Source organism: Dasypus novemcinctus, unplaced genomic scaffold, assembly GCF_030445035.2.
Source record: "Dasypus novemcinctus isolate mDasNov1 unplaced genomic scaffold, mDasNov1.1.hap2 scaffold_119, whole genome shotgun sequence".
NCBI classification, from domain to species: Eukaryota; Metazoa; Chordata; class Mammalia; order Cingulata; family Dasypodidae; genus Dasypus; species Dasypus novemcinctus.
In genome coordinates, this window is record NW_026688148.1 from 1 (window position 1) to 12,284 (window position 12,284).

Sequence of the window (12,284 nt, forward strand, 5' to 3'; positions counted from 1 at the left end):
AAGTAAATCATATGTGCCATGTTGTTTCATTTAGGTTTAAAGAGTTACCTGCTATACCCTCGATTATGCTTTCCTATATAGTAAACGCTAGTTTTAGAGATAGGAATGTTAGCACAAAAACTGAAGGAAAGGAGATAGCTGCAAAATCTCTGCACACAATGCTTAGTTCTCAGAAGTAAATCATATGTACCATGCTTTTTCATGTAGGTTTAAAGAGTTAGCTGCTGTACTGCCGTTTATGCTTTCCCATAGTGTAAATGCGAGTGTTAGAGATAGGCATATTTACACAAAAACTGAAGGATAGGGGATAGCCACAAAATCTCTGCACACATTGCTTAGTTCTCAGAAATAAATAATAAGTACCATGTTCTTTCATTTAAGTTTAAAGAGTTAGCTGCTAAACCCTCGGTTATGCTTTCCTATACTGTAAAGGCTAGTTTTAGACATAGGAATGTTAGCACAAGAACTGAAGGAGAGGAGATAGCTGCAAAATCTCTCCACACAATGCTTAGTTCTCAGAAGTAAATCATATGTGCCTTGTTGTTTCATTTTGGTTTAAAGGGTTACCTGCTATAACCTCGGTTATGCATTCATATATAGAAAATGCTAGTTTTAGAGATAGGAGTGTGAGCACAAAAACTGAAGGAAAGGAGATAGCTGCAAAATCTTTGCACACCAACCTTAGTTGTCAGAAGCAAATCATATGTACCATACTTTTTAAGGTAGGTTTAAAGAGTTAGCTACTAAACCCCGATTATGATTTCCCATAGTTTAAATGCTAGTTTTAGAGATAGCCATATTATCACAAAAAGTGAAGGAAAGGAGATAGCCCAAAATCTCTGCACACAATGCTCAGTTCTCAGAAGTAAATCATATGGGCCATGTACTTTCATTTAGGTTTAAAGAGGTAGCTGTTATACCCTCGGTTATGGATTCCCATATAATAAACCTAATTGCATAGATAAGAATGTTAGCACAACCACTTAAGGAGAGGAGATAGCTGCAAAATCTCTGCACACAATGCTTAGTTCTCAGAAGGAAATCATATGTACCATGCTTTTTAACGTAGGTTTAAAGAGTTAGCTGGTGTCCCCCCGGTTATGCTTTCCCATAGTGTAAATGCTAGTTTTTGAGATAGGCATATTAGCACAAAAAATGAAGGACAGGGGATAGCCACAAAATCTCTACACACAATGCTTAGTTCTCAGAAGTAAATCATATGTGCCATGTTGTTTCATTTAGTTTTAAAGACTTAGCTTCTATACCCTCGCTTATGCTTTCCTATATAATAAATGCTGGTTTTAGAGATAGGAATGTTAGCACAAAAACTGAAAGAAAGGAGATAGCCGCAAAATCTCTACACACAGTGCTTAGTTCTCAGAAGAAAATCATATGTGCCATGTTGTTTCATTTAGGATTAAAGAGGTAGCTGTTATACCCTCGGTTATGGATTCCCATAAATAAACGCTAGTTTCAGAGATAGGAATGTTAGCACAAATACTGAAGGAGAGGAGATTGCTGCAAAATCTCTGCACACAATGCTTAGTTCTCAGAAGTAAATCATATGTGCCATGTTGTTTCATTTAGGTTTGAAAAGGTTGCTGTTATTCCCTCGGTTATGGATTCCCATATAATAAACCCTAGTTTCAGAGATAGGAATGTTAGCACAAACACTGAAGGAGAGGAGATAGCTGCAAAATCTCTGCACAAAATGCTTAGTTCTCAGAAGTAAATCATATGTGCTATGTTGTTTCCTTTAGGTTTAAAGAGTTAGCTCCTATAACCCGGGTTATGCTTTCCTGTTATGTAAAGGCTAGTTTTAGAGATATGCATATTGGCACTAAAACTGAAGGAAAGGAGATAGCTGCAAAATCTCTGCACACAAAGCTTAGTTCCCAGAAGAAAATCATATGTGCAGTGTTGGTTATTTAGTTTTAAAGAGTTAGCTGCTATACCCTCGCTTATGCTTGCCTATAAAGTAAAGGCTAGTTTTAGAGAGAGGAATGTTAGCGCAAAAACTGAAGGAAAGGAGATAGCTGCAAACTCTCTGCACTCAATGCTTAGTTCTCAGAAGTAAATCATAAGTGCCATGTCGTTTCATTTAGGTTTAAAGAGTTAGCTTCTATACCCCGGGTCATGCTTTCCTGTCCTGTAAATGCTAGTATTAGAGATATGCATATTAGCACTATAACTGAAGTTAAGGAGATAGCTGCAAAATCTCTGCACACAATGCTTAGTTCTCAGAAGTAAATCATATGTGCCATGTTGTTTCATTTAGGTTTAAAGAGTTACCTGCTATACCCTCGATTATGCTTTCCTATATAGTAAACGCTAGTTTTAGAGATAGGAATGTTAGCACAAAAACTGAAGGAAAGGAGATAGCTGCAAAATCTCTGCACACAATGCTTAGTTCTCAGAAGTAAATCATATGTACCATGCTTTTTCATGTAGGTTTAAAGAGTTAGCTGCTGTACTGCCGTTTATGCTTTCCCATAGTGTAAATGCGAGTGTTAGAGATAGGCATATTTACACAAAAACTGAAGGATAGGGGATAGCCACAAAATCTCTGCACACATTGCTTAGTTCTCAGAAATAAATAATAAGTACCATGTTCTTTCATTTAAGTTTAAAGAGTTAGCTGCTAAACCCTCGGTTATGCTTTCCTATACTGTAAAGGCTAGTTTTAGACATAGGAATGTTAGCACAAGAACTGAAGGAGAGGAGATAGCTGCAAAATCTCTCCACACAATGCTTAGTTCTCAGAAGTAAATCATATGTGCCTTGTTGTTTCATTTTGGTTTAAAGGGTTACCTGCTCTAACCTCGGTTATGCATTCATATATAGAAAATGCTACTTTTAGAGATAGGAGTGTTAGCACAAAAACTGAAGGAAAGGAGATAGCTGCAAAATCTTTGCACACCAACCTTAGTTGTCAGAAGCAAATCATATGTACCATAGTTTTTAAGATAGCTTTAAAGAGTTAGCTACTATACCCCGGTTATGATTTCCCATAGTTTAAATGCTAGTTTTAGAGATAGCCATATTTACACAAAAAGTGAAGGAAAGGAGATAGCTGCAAAATCTCTGCACGCATTGCTTACTTCCCTAAAGAAAAGCACATGTAACATCCTCTTTCAAGTAGGTTTAAAGAGTTAACTGCTCTACCCTCGGTTATGCTTTCCTATATAGTAAATACTAGTTTTAGAGATAGGAATATTAGCACAAAAACTGAAGGAAAGGAGATCGCTGCCAAATCTCTGCAAGCAATGCTTAGTACTCAGAAGTAAGTCATATGTGCCATGTTGTTTCCTTTAGGTTTAAAGAATTACCTGCTATACCCTCGGTTATGCTTTCCTACATAGAAAAAGCTAGTTTTAAAGATAGGAATGTTAGCACATAAACTGAACGAAAGAAAGGAGATAGCTGCAAAATCTCTGCACACCACCCTTAGTTCTCAGAAGCAAATAATGTGTACCATGCTATTTAAGGGAGGTTTAAAGAGTTAGCTGGTATACCCCGCTTATGCTTTCCTATAGGGTAAAGGCTAGTGTTAGAGATAGCCATATTATCACAAAAAGTGAAGGAAAGGAGATAGCTGCAAAATCTCTGCCAGCAATGCTTAGTTCTCAGAAGTAAGTCATATGTGCCATGTTGTTTCATTTAGGGTTAAGGAGGTAGATGTTATACCCTCGGTTATGGATTCCCATAAATAAACCCTAGTTTCAGAGATAGGAATGTTAGCACAAAAACTTAAGGAAAGGAGATAGCTGCAAAATCTCTGCAAACAATGCTTAGTTCTCAGAAGTAAGTCACATGTGCCATGTTGCTTCATTTAGGTTTAAAGAGGTAGCTGTTATACCCTCGGTTATGGATTCCCATAAATAAACGCTAGTTTCAGAGATAGGAATGTTAGCACAAAAACTGAAGGAGAGGAGGTAGCTGCAAAATCTCTGCACACAATGCTTAGTTCTCAGAAGTAAATCATATGTGCCATGTTGTTTCATTTAGTTTTAAAGACTTAGCTTCTATACCCTCGCTTATGCTTTCCTATATAGTAAAAGCTGGTTTTAGAGATAGGAATGTTAGCACAAAAACTGAAAGAAAGGAGATAGCCGCAAAATCTCTGCACACAGTGCTTAGTTCTCAGAAGTAAATCATATGTGCCATGTTGTTTCCTTTAGGTTTAAAGAGTTAGCTCCTATACCCCGGGTTATGCTTTCCTGTTATGTAAAGGCTAGTTTTAGAGATATGCATATTGGCACTAAAACTGAAGGAAAGGAGATAGCTGCAAAATCTCTGCACACAAAGCTTAGTTCCCAGAAGAAAATCATATGTGCAGTGTTGGTTATTTAGTTTTAAAGAGTTAGCTGCTATACCCTCGCTTATGCTTGCCTATAAAGTAAAGGCTAGTTTTAGAGAGAGGAATGTTAGCGCAAAAACTGAAGGAAAGGAGATAGCTGCAAACTCTCTGCACTCAATGCTTAGTTCTCAGAAGTAAATCATAAGTGCCATGTCGTTTCATTTAGGTTTAAAGAGTTAGCTTCTATACCCCGGGTCATGCTTTCCTGTCCTGTAAATGCTAGTATTAGAGATATGCATATTAGCACTATAACTGAAGTTAAGGAGATAGCTGCAAAATCTCTGCACACAATGCTTAGTTCTCAGAAGTAAATCATATGTGCCATGTTGTTTCATTTAGGTTTAAAGAGTTACCTGCTATACCCTCGATTATGCTTTCCTATATAGTAAACGCTAGTTTTAGAGATAGGAATGTTAGCACAAAAACTGAAGGAAAGGAGATAGCTGCAAAATCTCTGCACACAATGCTTAGTTCTCAGAAGTAAATCATATGTACCATGCTTTTTCATGTAGGTTTAAAGAGTTAGCTGCTGTACTGCCGTTTATGCTTTCCCATAGTGTAAATGCGAGTGTTAGAGATAGGCATATTTACACAAAAACTGAAGGATAGGGGATAGCCACAAAATCTCTGCACACATTGCTTAGTTCTCAGAAATAAATAATAAGTACCATGTTCTTTCATTTAAGTTTAAAGAGTTAGCTGCTAAACCCTCGGTTATGCTTTCCTATACTGTAAAGGCTAGTTTTAGACATAGGAATGTTAGCACAAGAACTGAAGGAGAGGAGATAGCTGCAAAATCTCTCCACACAATGCTTAGTTCTCAGAAGTAAATCATATGTGCCTTGTTGTTTCATTTTGGTTTAAAGGGTTACCTGCTATAACCTCGGTTATGCATTCATATATAGAAAATGCTAGTTTTAGAGATAGGAGTGTGAGCACAAAAACTGAAGGAAAGGAGATAGCTGCAAAATCTTTGCACACCAACCTTAGTTGTCAGAAGCAAATCATATGTACCATACTTTTTAAGGTAGGTTTAAAGAGTTAGCTACTAAACCCCGATTATGATTTCCCATAGTTTAAATGCTAGTTTTAGAGATAGCCATATTATCACAAAAAGTGAAGGAAAGGAGATAGCCCAAAATCTCTGCACACAATGCTCAGTTCTCAGAAGTAAATCATATGGGCCATGTACTTTCATTTAGGTTTAAAGAGGTAGCTGTTATACCCTCGGTTATGGATTCCCATATAATAAACCTAATTGCATAGATAAGAATGTTAGCACAACCACTTAAGGAGAGGAGATAGCTGCAAAATCTCTGCACACAATGCTTAGTTCTCAGAAGGAAATCATATGTACCATGCTTTTTAACGTAGGTTTAAAGAGTTAGCTGGTGTCCCCCCGGTTATGCTTTCCCATAGTGTAAATGCTAGTTTTTGAGATAGGCATATTAGCACAAAAAATGAAGGACAGGGGATAGCCACAAAATCTCTACACACAATGCTTAGTTCTCAGAAGTAAATCATATGTGCCATGTTGTTTCATTTAGTTTTAAAGACTTAGCTTCTATACCCTCGCTTATGCTTTCCTATATAATAAATGCTGGTTTTAGAGATAGGAATGTTAGCACAAAAACTGAAAGAAAGGAGATAGCCGCAAAATCTCTACACACAGTGCTTAGTTCTCAGAAGAAAATCATATGTGCCATGTTGTTTCATTTAGGATTAAAGAGGTAGCTGTTATACCCTCGGTTATGGATTCCCATAAATAAACGCTAGTTTCAGAGATAGGAATGTTAGCACAAATACTGAAGGAGAGGAGATTGCTGCAAAATCTCTGCACACAATGCTTAGTTCTCAGAAGTAAATCATATGTGCCATGTTGTTTCATTTAGGTTTGAAAAGGTTGCTGTTATTCCCTCGGTTATGGATTCCCATATAATAAACCCTAGTTTCAGAGATAGGAATGTTAGCACAAACACTGAAGGAGAGGAGATAGCTGCAAAATCTCTGCACAAAATGCTTAGTTCTCAGAAGTAAATCATATGTGCTATGTTGTTTCCTTTAGGTTTAAAGAGTTAGCTCCTATAACCCGGGTTATGCTTTCCTGTTATGTAAAGGCTAGTTTTAGAGATATGCATATTGGCACTAAAACTGAAGGAAAGGAGATAGCTGCAAAATCTCTGCACACAAAGCTTAGTTCCCAGAAGAAAATCATATGTGCAGTGTTGGTTATTTAGTTTTAAAGAGTTAGCTGCTATACCCTCGCTTATGCTTGCCTATAAAGTAAAGGCTAGTTTTAGAGAGAGGAATGTTAGCGCAAAAACTGAAGGAAAGGAGATAGCTGCAAACTCTCTGCACTCAATGCTTAGTTCTCAGAAGTAAATCATAAGTGCCATGTCGTTTCATTTAGGTTTAAAGAGTTAGCTTCTATACCCCGGGTCATGCTTTCCTGTCCTGTAAATGCTAGTATTAGAGATATGCATATTAGCACTATAACTGAAGTTAAGGAGATAGCTGCAAAATCTCTGCACACAATGCTTAGTTCTCAGAAGTAAATCATATGTGCCATGTTGTTTCATTTAGGTTTAAAGAGTTACCTGCTATACCCTCGATTATGCTTTCCTATATAGTAAACGCTAGTTTTAGAGATAGGAATGTTAGCACAAAAACTGAAGGAAAGGAGATAGCTGCAAAATCTCTGCACACAATGCTTAGTTCTCAGAAGTAAATCATATGTACCATGCTTTTTCATGTAGGTTTAAAGAGTTAGCTGCTGTACTGCCGTTTATGCTTTCCCATAGTGTAAATGCGAGTGTTAGAGATAGGCATATTTACACAAAAACTGAAGGATAGGGGATAGCCACAAAATCTCTGCACACATTGCTTAGTTCTCAGAAATAAATAATAAGTACCATGTTCTTTCATTTAAGTTTAAAGAGTTAGCTGCTAAACCCTCGGTTATGCTTTCCTATACTGTAAAGGCTAGTTTTAGACATAGGAATGTTAGCACAAGAACTGAAGGAGAGGAGATAGCTGCAAAATCTCTCCACACAATGCTTAGTTCTCAGAAGTAAATCATATGTGCCTTGTTGTTTCATTTTGGTTTAAAGGGTTACCTGCTCTAACCTCGGTTATGCATTCATATATAGAAAATGCTACTTTTAGAGATAGGAGTGTTAGCACAAAAACTGAAGGAAAGGAGATAGCTGCAAAATCTTTGCACACCAACCTTAGTTGTCAGAAGCAAATCATATGTACCATAGTTTTTAAGATAGCTTTAAAGAGTTAGCTACTATACCCCGGTTATGATTTCCCATAGTTTAAATGCTAGTTTTAGAGATAGCCATATTTACACAAAAAGTGAAGGAAAGGAGATAGCTGCAAAATCTCTGCACGCATTGCTTACTTCCCTAAAGAAAAGCACATGTAACATCCTCTTTCAAGTAGGTTTAAAGAGTTAACTGCTCTACCCTCGGTTATGCTTTCCTATATAGTAAATACTAGTTTTAGAGATAGGAATATTAGCACAAAAACTGAAGGAAAGGAGATCGCTGCCAAATCTCTGCAAGCAATGCTTAGTACTCAGAAGTAAGTCATATGTGCCATGTTGTTTCCTTTAGGTTTAAAGAATTACCTGCTATACCCTCGGTTATGCTTTCCTACATAGAAAAAGCTAGTTTTAAAGATAGGAATGTTAGCACATAAACTGAACGAAAGAAAGGAGATAGCTGCAAAATCTCTGCACACCACCCTTAGTTCTCAGAAGCAAATAATGTGTACCATGCTATTTAAGGGAGGTTTAAAGAGTTAGCTGGTATACCCCGCTTATGCTTTCCTATAGGGTAAAGGCTAGTGTTAGAGATAGCCATATTATCACAAAAAGTGAAGGAAAGGAGATAGCTGCAAAATCTCTGCCAGCAATGCTTAGTTCTCAGAAGTAAGTCATATGTGCCATGTTGTTTCATTTAGGGTTAAGGAGGTAGATGTTATACCCTCGGTTATGGATTCCCATAAATAAACCCTAGTTTCAGAGATAGGAATGTTAGCACAAAAACTTAAGGAAAGGAGATAGCTGCAAAATCTCTGCAAACAATGCTTAGTTCTCAGAAGTAAGTCACATGTGCCATGTTGCTTCATTTAGGTTTAAAGAGGTAGCTGTTATACCCTCGGTTATGGATTCCCATAAATAAACGCTAGTTTCAGAGATAGGAATGTTAGCACAAAAACTGAAGGAGAGGAGGTAGCTGCAAAATCTCTGCACACAATGCTTAGTTCTCAGAAGTAAATCATATGTGCCATGTTGTTTCATTTAGTTTTAAAGACTTAGCTTCTATACCCTCGCTTATGCTTTCCTATATAGTAAAAGCTGGTTTTAGAGATAGGAATGTTAGCACAAAAACTGAAAGAAAGGAGATAGCCGCAAAATCTCTGCACACAGTGCTTAGTTCTCAGAAGTAAATCATATGTGCCATGTTGTTTCCTTTAGGTTTAAAGAGTTAGCTCCTATACCCCGGGTTATGCTTTCCTGTTATGTAAAGGCTAGTTTTAGAGATATGCATATTGGCACTAAAACTGAAGGAAAGGAGATAGCTGCAAAATCTCTGCATACAAAGCTTAGTTCCCAGAAGAAAATCATATGTGCAGTGTTGGTTATTTAGTTTTAAAGAGTTAGCTGCTATACCCTCGCTTATGCTTGCCTATAAAGTAAAGGCTAGTTTTAGAGAGAGGAATGTTAGCGCAAAAACTGAAGGAAAGGAGATAGCTGCAAACTCTCTGCACTCAATGCTTAGTTCTCAGAAGTAAATCATAAGTGCCATGTCGTTTCATTTAGGTTTAAAGAGTTAGCTTCTATACCCCGGGTCATGCTTTCCTGTCCTGTAAATGCTAGTATTAGAGATATGCATATTAGCACTATAACTGAAGTTAAGGAGATAGCTGCAAAATCTCTGCACACAATGCTTAGTTCTCAGAAGTAAATCATATGTGCCATGTTGTTTCATTTAGGTTTAAAGAGTTACCTGCTATACCCTCGATTATGCTTTCCTATATAGTAAACGCTAGTTTTAGAGATAGGAATGTTAGCACAAAAACTGAAGGAAAGGAGATAGCTGCAAAATCTCTGCACACAATGCTTAGTTCTCAGAAGTAAATCATATGTACCATGCTTTTTCATGTAGGTTTAAAGAGTTAGCTGCTGTACTGCCGTTTATGCTTTCCCATAGTGTAAATGCGAGTGTTAGAGATAGGCATATTTACACAAAAACTGAAGGATAGGGGATAGCCACAAAATCTCTGCACACATTGCTTAGTTCTCAGAAATAAATAATAAGTACCATGTTCTTTCATTTAAGTTTAAAGAGTTAGCTGCTAAACCCTCGGTTATGCTTTCCTATACTGTAAAGGCTAGTTTTAGACATAGGAATGTTAGCACAAGAACTGAAGGAGAGGAGATAGCTGCAAAATCTCTCCACACAATGCTTAGTTCTCAGAAGTAAATCATATGTGCCTTGTTGTTTCATTTTGGTTTAAAGGGTTACCTGCTATAACCTCGGTTATGCATTCATATATAGAAAATGCTAGTTTTAGAGATAGGAGTGTGAGCACAAAAACTGAAGGAAAGGAGATAGCTGCAAAATCTTTGCACACCAACCTTAGTTGTCAGAAGCAAATCATATGTACCATACTTTTTAAGGTAGGTTTAAAGAGTTAGCTACTAAACCCCGATTATGATTTCCCATAGTTTAAATGCTAGTTTTAGAGATAGCCATATTATCACAAAAAGTGAAGGAAAGGAGATAGCCCAAAATCTCTGCACACAATGCTCAGTTCTCAGAAGTAAATCATATGGGCCATGTACTTTCATTTAGGTTTAAAGAGGTAGCTGTTATACCCTCGGTTATGGATTCCCATATAATAAACCTAATTGCATAGATAAGAATGTTAGCACAACCACTTAAGGAGAGGAGATAGCTGCAAAATCTCTGCACACAATGCTTAGTTCTCAGAAGGAAATCATATGTACCATGCTTTTTAACGTAGGTTTAAAGAGTTAGCTGGTGTCCCCCCGGTTATGCTTTCCCATAGTGTAAATGCTAGTTTTTGAGATAGGCATATTAGCACAAAAAATGAAGGACAGGGGATAGCCACAAAATCTCTACACACAATGCTTAGTTCTCAGAAGTAAATCATATGTGCCATGTTGTTTCATTTAGTTTTAAAGACTTAGCTTCTATACCCTCGCTTATGCTTTCCTATATAATAAATGTTGGTTTTAGAGATAGGAATGTTAGCACAAAAACTGAAAGAAAGGAGATAGCCGCAAAATCTCTACACACAGTGCTTAGTTCTCAGAAGAAAATCATATGTGCCATGTTGTTTCATTTAGGATTAAAGAGGTAGCTGTTATACCCTCGGTTATGGATTCCCATAAATAAACGCTAGTTTTAGAGATAGGAATGTTAGCACAAAAACTGAAGGAGAGGAGATAGCTGCAAAATCTCTGCACACAATGCTTAGTTCTCAGAAGTAAATCATATGTGCCATGTTGTTTCATTTAGTTTTAAGGACTTAGCTTCTATACCCTCGCTTATGCTTTCCTATATAGTAAAAGCTGGTTTTAGAGATAGGAATGTTAGCACAAAAACTGAAAGAAAGGAGATAGCCGCAAAATCTCTGCACACAGTGCTTAGTTCTCAGAAGTAAATCATATGTGCCATGTAGTTTCCTTTAGGTTTAAAGAGTTAGCTCCTATACCCCGGGTTATGCTTTCCTGTTATGTAAAGGCTAGTTTTAGAGATATGCATATTAGCACTAAAACTGAAGGAAAGGAGATAGCTGCAAAATCTCTGCACACAAAGCTTAGTTCCCAGAAGAAAATCATATGTGCAGTGTTGGTTATTTAGTTTTAAAGAGTTAGCTGCTATACCCTCGCTTATGCTTGCCTATAAAGTAAAGCCTAGTTTTAGAGAGAGGAATGTTAGCGCAAAAACTGAAGGAAAGGAGATAGCTGCAAACTCTCTGCACTCAATGCTTAGTTCTCAGAAGTAAATCATATGTGCCATGTTGTTTCATTTAGGATTAAAGAGGTAGCTGTTATACCCTCGGTTATGGATTCCCATAAATAAACGCTAGTTTCAGAGATAGGAATGTTAGCACAAATACTGAAGGAGAGGAGATTGCTGCAAAATCTCTGCACACAATGCTTAGTTCTCAGAAGTAAATCATATGTGCCATGTTGTTTCATTTAGGTTTGAAAAGGTTGCTGTTATTCCCTCGGTTATGGATTCCCATATAATAAACCCTAGTTTCAGAGATAGGAATGTTAGCACAAACACTGAAGGAGAGGAGATAGCTGCAAAATCTCTGCACAAAATGCTTAGTTCTCAGAAGTAAATCATATGTGCTATGTTGTTTCCTTTAGGTTTAAAGAGTTAGCTCCTATAACCCGGGTTATGCTTTCCTGTTATGTAAAGGCTAGTTTTAGAGATATGCATATTGGCACTAAAACTGAAGGAAAGGAGATAGCTGCAAAATCTCTGCACACAAAGCTTAGTTCTCAGAAGAAAATCATATGTGCAGTGTTGGTTATTTAGTTTTAAAGAGTTAGCTGCTATACCCTCGCTTATGCTTTCCTATAAAGCAAAGGCTAGTTTTAGAGATAGGAATGGTAGCGCAAAAACTGAAGGAAAGGAGATAGCTGCAAACTCTCTGCACTCAATGCTTTGTTCTCAGAAGTAAATCATAAGTGCCATGTCGTTTCATTTAGGTTTAAAGAGTTAGCTTCTATACCCCGGGTCATGCTTTCCTGTCCTGTAAATGCTAGTTTTAGAGATATGCATATTAGCACTATAACTGAAGTTAAGGAGATAGCTGCAAAATCTCTGCACACAATGCTTGGTTCTCAGAAGTAAATCATATGTGCCAT